The following is a 16,551-nucleotide window of genomic DNA, read 5'->3' on the forward strand; positions in this document are numbered from 1 at the left end:
AAAAGAAATCTTTAATCAAGTACTTTAACTTGTGCCCAAATTGAACAGGTCCAAGATCAACAAAAAGTTCAGATAAATTGATCATAAAAAGTGTTAGGGACACTACAATTTTTACTATAAAGTCCGTTACAAATTGACTAAAATAATTTTAGTGATTACTAATTTTGTTTGAATGTAACCCGGTTGACCTCTTTTTTACGGAGCACTTTTTATGTTGCGTATTAAGTTTGAATTGAGTCGATGCATATATATATATATAAAAGACTTTATTTCCGGTTTCAAAAATTGTGAGATCAACCTTGAAAACACTAACCTCAACTACAAAGTCTAACCGCCGGCATGTCCCACAGCGTTAACCAATGACTCAATGACGGTAGTGCCAAGAAGTTGAGTTCTTGTATATAGAGCCGTTGTAACGGCCTAGCTTGGGGATCCTTTTTTTATTTTTTCAAGGCACCCTAGAATCTTATAATAAAAATAATATTAGTAATAATAAGATATTCTTATAGTAATTACATTTATTGCATCTAGAGGTCATTTGTTTTATTTTCCTTGGCATTTCTATTTCTTTATTTCTTTCTCTTCTATCTGCCCTGTAGTTCAAAATACTTAAAGGTAACAAGTTGCTATGGTGTGTTTGGCAACCGAGTGGAATAATTATTCCACTCGGGTTTTTTCTAAAATTCACCCACCCGCATAAAACCCGGATTTTGACCCGAATTTTGTGTCCACTCAAGCTGTCTTTCAGATTAATGGTGGGACCCACGCGCAGGAAAAGTTGACTAAAAAAATGCGTGGGTCCCACATTTAAATAATAAAATATTAATAATTGAAATAAAAAAATAATAAAAAGAAATTAAAAAAAAAACAGAGGGGTGGCTGCCAGCCCTTGGGGGAGGCCGCGCGGCCTCCCCCGACCACTGGGGGTGGCCGCGCGGCCACCCCGACCTCCTCTGGGGGTGGCGCGCGGCCACCCCCATTGCCTGGGGGTGGCCGGGCCACCCCCAAAGGGCCGTTCCTTCATTTTTTTTTTTTAATTTTTAATTTTGATTTCAATTATTATTTTTAATTAAATAATCAATATATAATAAATTATTATTATTTAAATTATTATTTCACACAACTTTTTAAAATACTAATCATTATACACAACTTTTTAAACTTCTAATCATTTCTTACCATTAAAATATAATATTTTTCAATCTCAAAATTCAACATCCAAACACAATTTTTTACCTCGATATTTGTAATTAGAATTCAATTCTAATTCTAAAAATTCAATACCCAAACGAACCATAAATGACAGTTGACACACGTGTGGGTTTCTAAGCTATTTTTTCCTTTTTTTTTTTAACCTAAATTCTTAACATTTGTCTCCTAATATCTATTTCCTTAACAAGGCCGCCTCATTGAATCAGATCAAAGGGTTAATCACTTTCCTTTCTCCCCTTTTTCAGGAACACCACAGATTTTTGTATTAATTTTTTATTATTATTATAAGAGCACTCCCAATGGCTTATGTATATTTCAATGTAAAATAGCTAATCAAAATCTACTTTATCTAGTTTAGCTAATGATTTTAAAGGGCATCATATATCCGATTATCTATTCTTAACTCTATTTGATCTAGATATGGTTTTTTTTTTATTACTTTTTTGAATTATCGCATTTTTTTACTATCTTTTTTTTTTTGTTCTTTTTTTCAAATGGTCATATTTGTCAACGGTCATTTTGTTAAAACAATCATTTTTATAACGCAAATTTTTCAACGGTCATTTTTTCTCAAACGGCCATTTTTCTAACAATCATATTTTTCTGCTCTATCAAAATCAAATATGACCCAAACTAAGCCCAGATTTGTTTATGAAAAATAATCCTTTATCAATCATCTGATCAAAGAGAAACTCTACTTCACCCAATTTCCCAAACTAGTATTGCCCATTTATCAAAAAACGAAATGGATTGGATCTCTCATTTGCCCATTTATTATGAGAATATGCCTTTCTAGAATTTGCCCATTTGCCCATTTGTAGTAATTAATTCCAAGAAAATGAAAAATGGCATATTCGAAACTAATGACATTCACTTTATGAGGTGTGTCCTCAGCCAATTAAACTAATCTTTGGAGTAGGATTTTGTAATAATTACGTTTAGTTCTTTCCTTCTATTAAGAAGACATCATCTAAAATAACACTATTAAGCCCTACAAGCGGATCACTTGATAAGAAAGTATGTAGCAAATATTACATCACCTCCTGCTAAACCATGTTCTCAAGCTACTGCTCACGTGAACCTGCAGCCACCAATTTCAGAACTTGAAGATGAAGCTACTGCTCACGTGAACCTATGAAGCTATTGCTCACGTGAACCTGCAGCCACCTATTTCAGAACTTGAAGATGCAGAAGCTACAGAAGATACACCACACTCTTCCTGACTTAAGACAGGTCTTTCACTTTATCTTCTTTCTGTATCTAATCATGCCTTCTTGCTTCACATGTTCATCTTGTATTTTCTGCCTCCTTGTACTTGTCAGACTTTATTTTATTCATGTAAGTTGTTTCCATTCTCCTATAAATAGAATAGAGGACTCTGTCCTCAGTGTGATTGCAGAAATACTCTTTGTTTCATTATATGGTATCAGAGCCTCTCAGACCAACGTCTTCCTTCCCTTCTGATCCTTCTCTTCACTATGTCTACTGTTACTCCTCCTTCCACTACCTCTGATACCCAACCCCCTCCACCCTCTTCTGCTCCTCCTTCTCTACCAAACCTCAACAACATCTCCCTCCACAAACTCCCCCATGACAACTATCCAATCTGGTGCACCATAATCATTCCTTTTCTTGAAAGCCAGGATCTCTATGGCTATGTCTCAGGTGATCTCACCCCACCACCCAAGTTCCTTGCATCACCCAGCAGTACCACTACGTCTGCTGCTACTGTCGTCAATCCTGCCTATTCTCTGTGGTACCAGCAGGACAAACTTGTCCTCACAGCACTCATTTCGTCTCTCTCAGAAAATATCTTAGTCCACGTCTATGGTCTCAATACTTCTCGTGCTGTTTGGTTAGCCTTGGAAAAAATGTTTGCTTCTCAATCCAAGGCCCGTGTCATGCAATCTCGTTTCCAACTTACAACCTTAAAAAAGGGTTCCATGTCTATCTCATAGTATTTCCAAAAAGCTCAAAGTCTTTCCCACTCCCTAGCTGTCATTGAAGAACCCCTCCAGAATATGAATCTCTTGTCACCACTATCACCACCAGAATTGATCCCATTTCTCTTGACACATTATATGGCTTCTTACTCACCCATGAAAAGCGCCTTGAACACCTCCAATCTACTCCTGATTTCTCCATTTCCACTGTCAATGCTGCCCAGCGCAACTCTTCCACTGTCAAACGTTTCTAGCGTTCTTTCTCTCCCCATCCTACTCGTGGTCGAGGTAGGGGACGTGGTCGAACCCCATATTTTCCCTTCTAGTACTCACCCAGCCTCAATAGTCCCATTTGTCAAATCTGCAACTGAGTTGGTCATACTGCATCCAAATGCTTCAATCGGTTTGATCACTCCTATCACTCTGACATTGTCACTCCAGCATCCTTCCTCACAACTCAATCCTCTCCACCTAATTTTAATTGGTATCCTGACATGGGTTCCACCAAACATCTCACCAATGACCTCTCCAATCTCAACCTCAAGGCTGATGAATATCATGGCACTGATCAAATTCGCGTTGGAAATGGACAAGGTTTGCAAATCTTACATACTGGTGTTGCTCATCTTCCCACACCTCACAGAAAATTTTCTCTTCCTAATCTCTTGCATGTTCCTCACATTAAAACTTAATTTATGTTCATCAATTTACTCATGATAATCAAGTCTTTCTTGAGTTTCACCCTCACTTTTTTCGTGTTAAGGATCTTCACACGGGCAAGCTCCTTCTTCAAATTCCCAGTAAAGGTGGCCTCTACCCCTGGCCTTCCTTTTCTTCTCCCAAATCTGCTTCTGTTGCTCTCCTTGGTGAAAGAGTCTCCATACATCAATGGCACAATTGTCTCGGTCATCCAGCCCCTCCGTTGGTCCGCCGCATTTTGTCCAAGCATCACCTTCCTGTGATGCCTCACAAGTCGTCTGTTCAGCTTTGTCCTGCCTGTCAGCAAGGAAAACTGTACAAACTTCATTTTGGTGCCACTCCATCTATTTCCAGTGTTCCTCTAGAACTTTTGTTTCTTGATGTATGGGGTTATGCCCCTCTTTTGTCTTTTAATAATAAACGCTATTTCCTTTGCATTGTGGATGATTTTAGCAAGTATATTTGGCTTTTCCCTCTTACTCACAAATCTGATGTTCTTGCTACTTTCACTCAATTTAAATCCATGGTTGAAAACTTCTTTGATTGATCCATCTAATCAATTCAAACCGATGGAGGGGGAGAATTCCTTGCCTTACAAAAATTCCTCTCTACTCATGGCATCTCCCATCAAAAAACCTGTCCCCACACCCACCATCAAAATTGTAGTGCTGAGCGTAAACACCGTCAAATTATGGATACTAGTCTTGCCCTCCTTGCTCACTCTCATGTTCCATTTGTTCATTGGGACTCAGCATTTGAAACCGCCTGCTTCCTAATAAATCGTCTTCCTTCAAGTGTCAACCGCAACTTCTCTCCTTATGAATTGCACTTTCATAAATCTCCCGACTATAAATTCCTCAAAGTTTTTGGTTGTGAGTGTTGGCCATATCTTCGTCCCTACAACTCCCACAAATTTGCCTTCCGTTCCAAGCCTTGTGTGTTTTTCTCGGTTATAGCTTGTCTCATCTTGGTTATAAGTGTCTCGATCCACTTGCCATTCGCGTTTACATTGCTCGACATGTTGTCTTCAATGAACAAGCATTTCCTTTCCACAAATCTTCCTCACCTACTGAACCATCTCCCTCTCCTTTACCCGGCCTCTTACCACTTCCTTCACTTCTCTTTCTCCACATTCCTATAACCCGTGTCTCTCCACTCATGCCCCACGTCCTTCCTCCTCTCCAACACGTGTTCTATCCTCCTCTTTTCCCATCCCACTGCCCTTTGGTCACACCCTTCAATCTCCTGCCACCTTTCCCTCTCGAGCTACTCAACCAACTGTCACCACTTTTCCTACTCCCACCACTGCCACATCCTCACCTCGAGCTCCTCAACACACTGTCCTCCCACTAACTTCTCACAATACTGCTACATCCCCTCCTAGAACTCCTCAACACCCCTTGTCCCATGCTGTTACTCCCACGTCCAATTCTCAACCTACACGTGATCCTCCTCCCACTCTTGTCACTCTTCCTCCCACTCCTCACTCCACCCCACTTATTCCACCTCTCCGCTCACACCCCATGATCATTCGCTCTCAAACCCTCTACCACTCCACCTTCATGCCTAACTCTACTGCACCTTTTCTTCGGTCCCATCTCATGACTACCCGGTCCGAAAACAACATCCATAAACCCACCCTCCTACCCGATGGCACTCCCAAATACCACTTACCTCAAGCCCTTACTGTCACCACCTCCAATCCTGAAACTGAGCCCACATGCTACACCTCTGTTGTCCAACATGTTGTGTGGCGAGATGCCATGGCTGAAGAGTTCCTTGCTCTTTTGAAGAATGGTACTTGGACCCTTGTTCCTCCTACACCCTCCATGAACATTGTCGGCTCTAAATGGGTTTATCGCATCAAGCGAAAGGCGGATGGCAGTGTTGATCGTTATAAGGCCCGCCTTGTTGCTAAAGGCTTCCATCAACAAGAAGGAATTTATTATTGGGAAACCTACGGCCCTGTTATCAAACCCGTTACAATCAAAACCGATATCTCCCTTGCTGTCTCTTCCGGATGGCCAATAAAATAAGTTGACATCAGCAACGCCTTTCTCCATGGTTTTCTTAGTGAGACAGTTTACATGGCACAGCCACGTGGTTTGTGCATCCTCAATTTCCCAACTCAGTGTGCCTCCTAAAGAAAGCATTGTATGGGCTCAAACAAGCCCCCCGAGCATGGTTTTCTCGCCTCAGCACTCGTCTCCTTGAGCTCGGTTTCACTGCTTCTAAAGCCGACCCTTCCCTATTTGTTTTTGTCTCTGCAGGTACTCACCTTCTTGCTCTAGTCTATGTGGATGATATCATCCTAACCGTCTCCTCACTCTCTCTCATTGACTCTCTTCTTCACTCACTCTCTCTTGACTTTCCTATCAAAGACTTTGGTTCCTTAAACTTCTTCCTAGGTGTTGAAGTCCACAGATCACCTACAGGACTTCACCTCTGCCAACAACGTTACATAGCCGACCTACTCAAAAGAACCTTTATGCAGTTTGCTAAACCATTTTCCTTTCCAATGTCAACCTCCTCTCCTCTTAGCCAATTTGATGGCACTCCCATGTCTGATACTACATTCTATCGAAGCACCGTTGGTGCTCTCCACTACCTCGCACTCACTCACTCGGACATTGCCTTTGTGGTTAACAAAGTCTCTTAATTCTCTCATGCCCCTCGTGACACTCACTGGACTGCAATCAAACGGATCCTTCGCTATCTCAAAAATACTCTCTCCTATGGTCTCCTCATTAAACCAACACCCTCCTCTCAATTATTTGCCTTCTCTGACGCAGATTGGGCTAGCTGCCCTGATGAACGGAAGTCTAACTCCGGCTACTGCATCTTTCTTGGTGGCAACCTCCTTTCCTGGACTGTCAAAAAATAGCCCACGGTTTCTTGCTCTAGCATTGAGTCTGAGTACAAAGCGTTAGCAAATACCACTACTGAGTTGCTCTAGATTCAATCTCTTCTCAAAGAACTCGGCATCTTCCTCTCTACTGCTCCCATTCTTCACTGCGACAATATTGGTGCTACTTATCTCACCTCTAATCCTATTTTTCATGCACGCACCAAACACATTGAAATTGACTACCATTTTGTACGAGATCGAGTTGCTCAGAAATCCCTCATTGTCAAGTTCCTTTCCAGCAAAGATCAATTGGCTGACATCCTCACTAAGCCCTTGGCCTCCACTTGCTTCGCTCATCTTCGAGCCAATCTCAACGTTTGCCCGCAACCGCTGCGATTGAGGGGGAGTATTACATCACCTCCTGCTAAACCATGTTCTCAAGCTACTGCTCACGTGAACCTGCAGCCACCAATTTCAGAACTAGAAGATGAAGCTACTGCTCACGTGAACCTATGAAGCTACTGCTCACGTGAACCTGCAGCCACCTATTTCAGAACTTGAAAATGCAGAAGCTACAGAAGATACACCACACTCTTCTTGACTTAAGACATGTCTTTCACTTTATCTTCTTTTTGTATCTAATCATGCCTTCTTGCTTCACGTGTTCATCTTGTATTTTTTGCCTCCTTGTACTTGTCAAACTTTATTTTATTCATGTAAGTTGTTTCCATTCTTCTATAAATAGAACAGAGGACTCTGTCCTCAGTGTGATTGCAGAAATACTCTTTGTTTCATTATAAAAACTACTTCCAATAAATAATTAAAGACGGGAAAAAAAGTTGGTCTTTAAATTGTCAAATTTTGTTAAATATGTATTCGTTCTTAATTTTGTGGATAAATTATTTGTCTTCCGACGATTAATTTTTTTTTTCCTTGATTGCTGTGATATTTTAATAACTTTATCTAATTGATACAGTGATACTATTTATTAAAGGCCTCTTCAGGCTCCACAAGCCCAATAAAGTCTGTTAAAATATCTATTCAACCCTAGGCCGAGCTACATTTGGCGAGTTATCCCTCCCTTGGTGAGGACAACCAACCGACGTCTCCTACCAACAGACACGTGGTGAGGGGACCGTAGGAAAAAAAATGTATCTTAGATATCCCCCTAGTTATAGTCTTGCCTATTTAAACTTGGCTTAATAAGAGAATGATTCGTTAGCGCATCCCCAAAAGAAAGGTATTCATGGGAATATGACACCTTCCATATCGGATCCTTGACCCCCGGTCCTTGCCATATCAAGCCTACTTACTATAACAATGGCAATCCTATAAGTAAAGGTGATAGACCATATTGTGAGGAGATATGATACGTTTACAACTTCTATACAACTCTTGTACAAACTCCAACAATTTTTTTTAAAAAATCAACCATTGGATATGTAGGACTCATATGTAAGAAAACGGGATGTGTTATTTCTACATCACTTTGGTTTACATCAACTCTACACCAAGACACAATGAGTGTAAGACCCATGCATATGAGACCCACATGTATTGAGACCTACATGCATAGGTCTCACACCCTATGTGTCTTGATGTAGAGTTGATATACACCCAGTTAATGTAAAAAAATCATTACCCTATAAAAACAGATTCAATGGTTAGTTTGAAAAAAAATTGTTGGAGTTGTACAACAATCATTTCTCTATTATGAGGTATGCACACTTTTTCTTTCTCTCTATCTTGCCTATTAGATTCATTCTCAAACACCCTACTAACTTAAACGTTAGAGTGTTCTCAACCGGTACCTACAACAAGTCACATTGGCCTATTTATTGTCTTAAAAAATCTTTTTGACTGGACTACTGGCGTGCGATCAACTATTCAAATAGATACATTTTAGTTCTTGAATTTTTAGAACTATAATATTTTTAAAATCAAATTTTTACACCCCCCCCCCCCCCCCCCCCCCCCCCCCCCCCTTGCCGTTGTTCCACCCTTGGCTTCAACTACCTCACTTTAAGGCAGAGTGATGCTAGTGATATATTATAGTTTTTACAATAACTTTTTTAACAAATTGACGTGATATATGTTAAGTTAACTACAAAAATATAATTTTTTTTTTTTGAGAAAAAATTATCTTTATTCCAAATCAATTAGAAAAAATTTGCTTAGCAATTACAATGCATTTTTCTTGTTATGGAACAAACTTTTGAGGTAAATTTATGTAACTGACAGAACATCCAGATGAGCCAAAGCGCACCGAAAAGGAAAATCCGCAACATGAACATACAATCACGTCAACGACAAACTAGGCACAACATAGAAAATAGGAGAAGACTATTGCGAGGAAGACAATAATAACATGGAATGAATAATCTATACTTTTCACTATTGGCGGGTTTGCTTTGATATCCCAAGTGGTTTTGTTGAGAGGACTTTCATCAGCATATGATTAATCTATAACGTGTCCGACCGTAAAATTTGTAGCCCCTGCCGACCACAGACAATCCTTGCCACCATCAAGTCCCTCCCTCAACACTGAACCAGAGAGACAGAACTTCGTAGTTCACAGTCCAACACAGCAACACTGCTCACAAAACTACTCTTCTGCTGCAACACGCCCACCCATTGATCCAAACGGACGAAGATCTGGATACCCATTTGGTCCAAACGGGACCTGAGCCGGATCTTGGCAATACCCAGATGAGAGTTTTACCAATATGAAGAGGCTCAAGAAAAACCCGGATGATGATGATGATTTAGCAAGGCATCCGGATTCGGATACCCACACTGTTCTGGTAGATCCAGATAGGAAATTGGGGTCCAACCCGATGAGGCTGATGGCGATCATTGTGGTCTGTCTGATGGTTGTTTCGGTTCTGTTTTCAGTGTCTGTGGTTCTCAATGACCCACCTTCAGATAGCATTAGGGAATCTTCAGAAAAAAGGGTTCTTGAGGTGGAACCCAGTAAAGGTACTTGCTTGTTGGGTCTTTATAAGGTTCTAAGTATTAGACTGAGTTTGAGTATGTTCTAGTGTTAGTGTACTTGATTTTGGGAATCTTTCTAGTTCGGTTTTTGTCATTGAAACTTATATGCGAAAATGGTGCACTGCCATGGTGAATTGTTGCATGTTTTGTTTTTCTGTTTGACGGTTTGTGCTGTTCTCTATTATTATTATAAGTAAGAATCATCTTTTGTGTTGGTGAAATGTTGGAAGAACATCGTTTGGTTTACATTCTTGAAGATGTAGCATAAAGTGTGTCTCTTGGATTTGATTTATGTCATTGGTATTGAGAGCAAGCTCAACGCAAACTCAATTCCTTAGATCAAAGAAATTCTACAGCTTAGTGACTACTTGGGGCCGGCTATGTTAGTCCTTTTTCACCATCAAACTCAATCTAGGGCCATGACTTCTGCCTAAACCATCTGCCATCATGTGTTTTCTAACAGCATCGACTTATGTTTTTGCTACATTTAGCTTTAGTTAAATCCACCCTATAGGTGCGGTATGTTCTTCACCGTGCACAACCTAACTGTCTCAGTCATTGTTATCACATATTATCCACAATATTGCTATCCTCCCCCTCTTACAACTGCATTGTTTCCATTCTATTCCTTTATGTTACCACTTGTTCATCTCGATGTGCTCATTCCTGTTATATTTACATTATGGCCACATTAGTCGGTGCAAAACATGTTTACATTTTTGGTGTATTTATACAGTTTTCTTATTACTTTGGATAGACTGGTTTGAGGCTATTTATATTTTCTGAATTTGCTTCATGCATATCTCAGATTATGAAACTTGCTTTACTTTGATATCCTTGATATGCTCTAGTTTTAAATTCCTGACCTTTCTTAATCTGTCTACCTGTGTTAGAGATTGGATTGAGGGAAGCAAATTACACTCTAAAGATTCTGTCAATGTCCAAAGAATTTCAGGCAATAACTACCTAGCTAACATTTGGAGAAGATATTTTTGGAAGTCATCTTTCAAGGGGGGAAATAAAATTGTATGAATTAATTGAATTCAACCTAAAATATGTAGGATTTCACTTGTGTCTTACTTTTAAGAAGCAAAAAGTGATGCTTGGTTGTATGATTTTATAAATGCTCATGAAGTTAATTACATCTCTTAGGTTTGATTTGTCTGCTTGTACTTTCTATTGGTACATAATAAGTGTATCTTCTTTCCTGTTCTAGCTCGTTATGGTTCTCATTGTTGATTGCTATTTCCAAACTCTTGGGAGATTATGTAACATGGCAACATTTTTGTTAGTTAATGAATTATTTATTTGGTTTACTCTACTGCCAATTGATCTGTTTCTTACTGCCCAATAAGTTGTGCTGTATCCATATTGATCATGGTCCGTTGCTATTTTACTTGTATCTCTGAGTGACATGATTTGTCCATGATGGTGTTGGTGTACTCTTCTAATTCCTAGGTTCAGAAGATGGTGTCTCTCAGTCTACTGAGGTGCCAAGGGATAAATTGCTTGGTGGCTTACTTTCTGCTGGATTTGATGAAGGATCTTGTCTTAGCAGGTATCAGTCAGTTAAATATCACAAGGAGCCATCACAGAAACCTTCCTCTTACCTCATTTCCAGGTTGCGGAGATATGAAGCTCTCCATAAACAATGTGGACCGTATACAAAATCCTATAACAAAACCTTGGAACAGGGCCCTCAGAATGTAATTATGTGGTATGGATTTCCTTTAGTGGATTAGGGAATAGGATATTATCCCTAGCTTCATCGTTTCTTTATGCTCTCCTCACAAACCGTGTTCTACTTGTTGACCCTGGAGTTGATGTGGCTGATCTTGTATGTGAACCATTTGCAGAAGTTTCCTGGTTCCTACCCCCAGATTTTCCACTTAAAAATCAATTCAACAACTTCAATCAGGAATCTCCTCAGTGTTACGGGAAAATGCTGAAGAATATTACAATTACAAATTCCAATAGAGTGACGCCACCTTCTGTGTACCTCCATCTAGTCCATGATTATGCGATCATGATAAGCTTTTCTTCTGTGATGAAGATCAAACTTTTCTGCAGAAAGTGCCTTGGTTGATCATGAAAACAGATAACTACTTCATCCCATCTCTTTTCTTGATCCCATCTTTTGAGCAAGAATTGAGTAAGCTCTTCCCAAAGAAGGAAACAGTTTTCCACTTCTTGGGCCGATATCTTTTCCACCCCACAGATCAGGTTTGGGGACTTAATACCAGATACTATGAAGCTTATTTAGCTAAAGCAGATGAAAGAATAGGCATCCAGATCAGGGTCTTTGATACAGGTACTGGTCCATTTCAGCATGTATTAGATCAGATCCTAACTTGTACCATGAAGGAGAATCTGTTGCCAGAAATCAACAGAGAGCAACATTTTATTGGTCCATCTGGAAATCAGAAGTCTAAAGCTGTAATGATGACTTCTTTGAGCTCCAGGTACTTTGAGAAGGTTAGAGACTTGTATTGGGGATATCCAACTGTTACAGGCGAGGTGGTTGGCATTTACCAGCCAAGCCATGAAGAGTATCAGCAAACAGAGAAGCAGATGCACAACCGGAAGGCATGGACAGAGATTGGTTAAAGCCATGGATACTTTACAAGCCTGAGAATCGGATTGCCCCTAACTCACCTTGTCGTCGAGCCATGTCAATGGAACCTTGCTTCCATGCACCTCCGTTCTATGACTGCAAGGCAAAGATGGGGGTTGACACGGGTGCACTTGTTCCTCATGTGAGGCATTGCGAGGACATGAGTTGGGGCCTTAAGCTTGTGAATCATTAGGATGAACTGTAATCATGAGTGTGTGTTCTTGTAACTGTCACAATGATGTTGCATTTTTCGGGGGTGCAAAAGAAATGGTATTTTGGTTATATAATGAAGTATGTGTTAGAGCACTCCCATCAGTTTCCTAACCATTTTTCTTATATTTAGGGAACAAAACCACTTTTTATTTCCCTATAAAAAAACACTCTACAGTAGATTCCCTAAATTTTTCCTATATCAATTAAATAATCTTTTTTTATCTTTTTTTATTATTTTTTCTCTTTCTTATTTTATTTCTTTATTCTTTTTTTCTCTCTTCCTCTCTCTCGTCTTCTCCAGAAACTTCTCCCACCTCCTTTCTCGCCTCCGCCTCCCTCACCCTCCACGGCCTCCTCAATCCTCTCCCCAAAACCCTCTATCTTCAACCACAGCAACCTCAATTCCTTGCCTTTCACCGAATTCCTCTCTCCTGCAATTCTCACAATTCTCCCAATATCCTCTGCCTCTCTTTTCCCGCATTCCAAACACAGCCTCAAGTCCCGAGCTTTTTCGCCGACGGATCGCCCGGTTTACTACTTGCCGATAGCGACAAAGACTTGATTATTGGCAAGAAGACGCCGCCGGCCCTCGCTGATTGTCAATCTGTAGGACAACCCCAAGGTACTCTTGCCCAGCCATTTGATGAAGTAGGTGGCGATCCTATCGCCCAAGCCAGTCTTGACGAAGCCGCGGGCAAAGAAGAAGGAGATGACGATGAGCCAAATGACCTTGTTGGTGAAGGAGGAGAAGGACAGGGTTTTAGTGACGACGGAGGCGGTGAGGCCAAGGAAGGCCCAGGCTCCGACGAGCAGGGGGCTGAGGATGAGGCCGGCGATGGTGGAGATGAAAGTGGAGAGCAATTGCCATGAGGACGAGGCCGGTGATGGTGGGATGGTGAATTTGTGGAAGAGGAGGCGTGGATGGGTGGGAGGCGAGGTTTGAAGCCGAGGGAGAGCTTCGGCGATGGGGGGAAGATAGAGGAGGAGGAGAGAGCTGTTTTTTTTTTTTTTTATTAAAATAATGGGTTGGGAAGCACTATTGCTTCCCAACCAAAAAACCCAATTTTAGGGTATCTGTTGGAGGTTGGTTTTTGGTGTTTTTTATGATATTTTCCCTAAACATAGGGAAGGAAACCAATTTAAAGAGTCTAATGGGAGTGCTCTGTGGGCAATTAGGATCAGGAACCCTATAAGTGAGGATTCCAGTTATTATTATGTCCCCTCTCCTCTTTCGAGGGGGGTTTGTGACTTGTGAGAGAGATTATAATCATTTACAATTATTTGCTTGAAGTATAAGTGATTTGGGCAGCTCGAAGTGTAAGTGATTTGAACAGGTGATTATAAGAGATCACTTGTAGAACCCACCTGACCGGATAGGTGGTTGGACAACCCAATTTTTATTTGGTCAAGTGTGTATTACAAGTAGTCTCTCATCATTACCTGCTCGAATCATCTACAATTCAGACAAATAATTATAGACATCCCAATCTAAAAGAGGGCTAGGCACAAATAGTTAGCCACCCGATGGCCTTGGGGCTCAAACAAAGGCTTCCCTGATCAGGCTGGATTTCTTTAAGCAAGGAATTGAAAGAGATCTGTTTTCGGGCAATAAACAATGTCTTGGGGAATGGGAAAGCTCAAAAGTTGCCCTCTTCCTTTTATTCGCGCAAACACAGGTGGGCATCATCTCCATTCTTAAACAATGCAAACATCAAATACATTGGCAATTTATCTTTGCAGTTTGTCCGTAACTCATTTTTTAAACACTTTGTTATCCTTCATTAATTTTCTTATTATGAACCGCGTGGATCCCTGCCGCATCCACACCTTTGATACTTGAACAAATTACCATTGAAAAAGTAGGATATAGGATCCCAATTTCACAAACCAATATACATAGAGTAAACCAGTATCTTTCTTCAACTGGAAAATACAGACTTCAAGAACATTTTACTTCAAAGGAAAGCAAAATCCAGCCACCGAGTCAAATGTAGACATATTACATATGTTATTTTGCATCTCAGATTCGTCTGAATTCTAGTGCAGAAAATCAGTTCTTTCTCCCTTCAGATAAGATGATGTGGTATCCATGTCTGCATTATCAAAGAAAAAAATATATATATATATATATATATATTCTCAGCCAATCTCATTACAGGGGAACGCTGATGTAAAGGACAGAAATCAGGGATATGGAAATCATACGTTGATTTGAATGGTGCACTGGTAGCTCCAACAGGTGTGTTAAAGGCAACCTCCTGAAATGGCCCAGCCATCTTACCTCGTGGAAACCATCCAAGATCTCCACCCTTCTTTCCCGATGGACATTCTGAATATTCTTGAGCTAACTGCAACAAGAAAGAAGACAAAAGGCAAATGAATAAACCCTCAAAAAATTCTATTAAAGGGGTTGAGTGTATTTTTCGAAGCTCATAGTCTGAATAGAGATCTACATCAGAAAGCTAGGCTGGTAACTTATACAAGCATTTTACTAATAAATCACCGTTATATGTCCAATTTTCAAACAATTCACAAGAAAATAAAAACTCTTATCTGCTTTTATATACAGAAAGACAAAAAAGTTTGTGACACGTTTTCTAGTAAAACTAAGCACATCATTGCATCAACCACGATAATTGTCAATATTGTCTCCCTCCTCCCTGCTCCAAAGGAATATCTCTGGGGTCATCTTCCAGAAAAGAAAATGTCAAATTACTCTTTTCTTCTTTTTTAGTTAACTGGTTTTGTACCTTCAGAACATCTAGTGCATGCTTGTGGTATCAACTATCAAAGTTGGAAGATATTTTACTTGTTTCTCCAGAGCCATCATGGTTTCAAAATAATGGGAGTCTATATAAAATTAGCTTTAACCAAAGAGAACAAATGAAGAAGGTTTTCCAGATGAGATACTAAAAAATGCATGAAACCAAAGATAACCACCCCCAACTTTACTTCAATGACATTACTTGAAAGAATCAATGTTGGAATGTAAAACTACAACAAAGAGCAGAAGAAGTTTGGGAAACAGTTGCAGCTTCTAGCGCACTAAAGTAAAGGTACAGAATCTTCATATAATAGGTGTTCAAAATAAAGTTAGAGAGCAAATAAATTAAGGAAAAAAATTAAAAAGAAAGCTTCCTGAATGATAATATCCTAGATAAAGATTAACCTTTGCAAATTCAGCAGGTGGAACCTTATCTCCATTGCCGAGCCAACCATCCTGCAGCTTCTTGTATGCTTCATTAATCTTCCCTTGCTTCTCACATAAGATATGCCTTGCCGAACAAATTAATGGCCAGAACAAAAGGCGTGATAATAAGGATTTAAAAAGAAAAGAAAAACAACAAAAAGAAGTTATAATTAAGAAAAAAAAAACTCCTCAATAGGGCAAAGGGGACAATTCAACAAAAAAAAAACCTTTGACATATGTGCAGGTGCCAAGCCCATCTGCTGCCTTCCCACCTTTCCCTTTACCCTTTGATGTATTCTCATCAGCTCCACCCGCTGCCTGTTTTCCCTTACCCTTTGTGCTCCTGAGTCCTTTGACTTTGCGTCCTTCCCCATTTCCAGGCAAACCTAATTTGTTTTAGTCCAAGATGCAAATAATATTATAAGTACAAGGAATAACCAAAACCTAAAAATTCAATCAAACCCCGATAAACATCAATTACCAAATGCAAAGCTAATTAAGGCCACAAAATAACATTCATGACAGAAGCAACTAAGAAACAATATATTAATTGTCATGTACACAGCATGTCAAAAATACAAGTACCAAAAAGATAAAATAAGGCAGGGAATTGGATTAAACATACAATGATAAAGAATTAAAATGAAATGGACCAACCAAAAAAAAAACTCTAAATATGGAAAATCAAGCACCAAATCATGGGCTCCACAAATTGAAGAATTCAGGATGCCTTCAAACCAAATTGAAACAACAAATACTTTAACAGCTTACTCAATTTCAATAAGAAATTTCGTTGGTAATCGTGAGAACAGCTTACAATAAGAATTTTTCACGAAAT

At 39.8% G+C, this 16,551-nt stretch overlaps 1 protein-coding gene and 2 pseudogenes across 1 annotated transcript in view; 2 read left to right on the plus strand and 1 right to left on the minus strand.

Annotated features, from left to right (window-relative positions):
- Positions 1-16,551, plus strand: part of LOC133874929 (F-box/FBD/LRR-repeat protein At5g53840-like) — a 91,641-nt gene that overhangs the window by 30,015 nt on the left and 45,075 nt on the right. The window lies entirely within an intron of this gene.
- LOC133874698 (galactoside 2-alpha-L-fucosyltransferase-like) lies at positions 9,118-12,701 on the plus strand (annotated as a pseudogene).
- On the minus strand, positions 14,375-16,087 carry LOC133875478 (uncharacterized; annotated as a pseudogene).

This window comes from Alnus glutinosa, chromosome 8 (genome assembly GCF_958979055.1).
Source record: "Alnus glutinosa chromosome 8, dhAlnGlut1.1, whole genome shotgun sequence".
Lineage (NCBI taxonomy): Eukaryota > Viridiplantae > Streptophyta > Magnoliopsida > Fagales > Betulaceae > Alnus > Alnus glutinosa.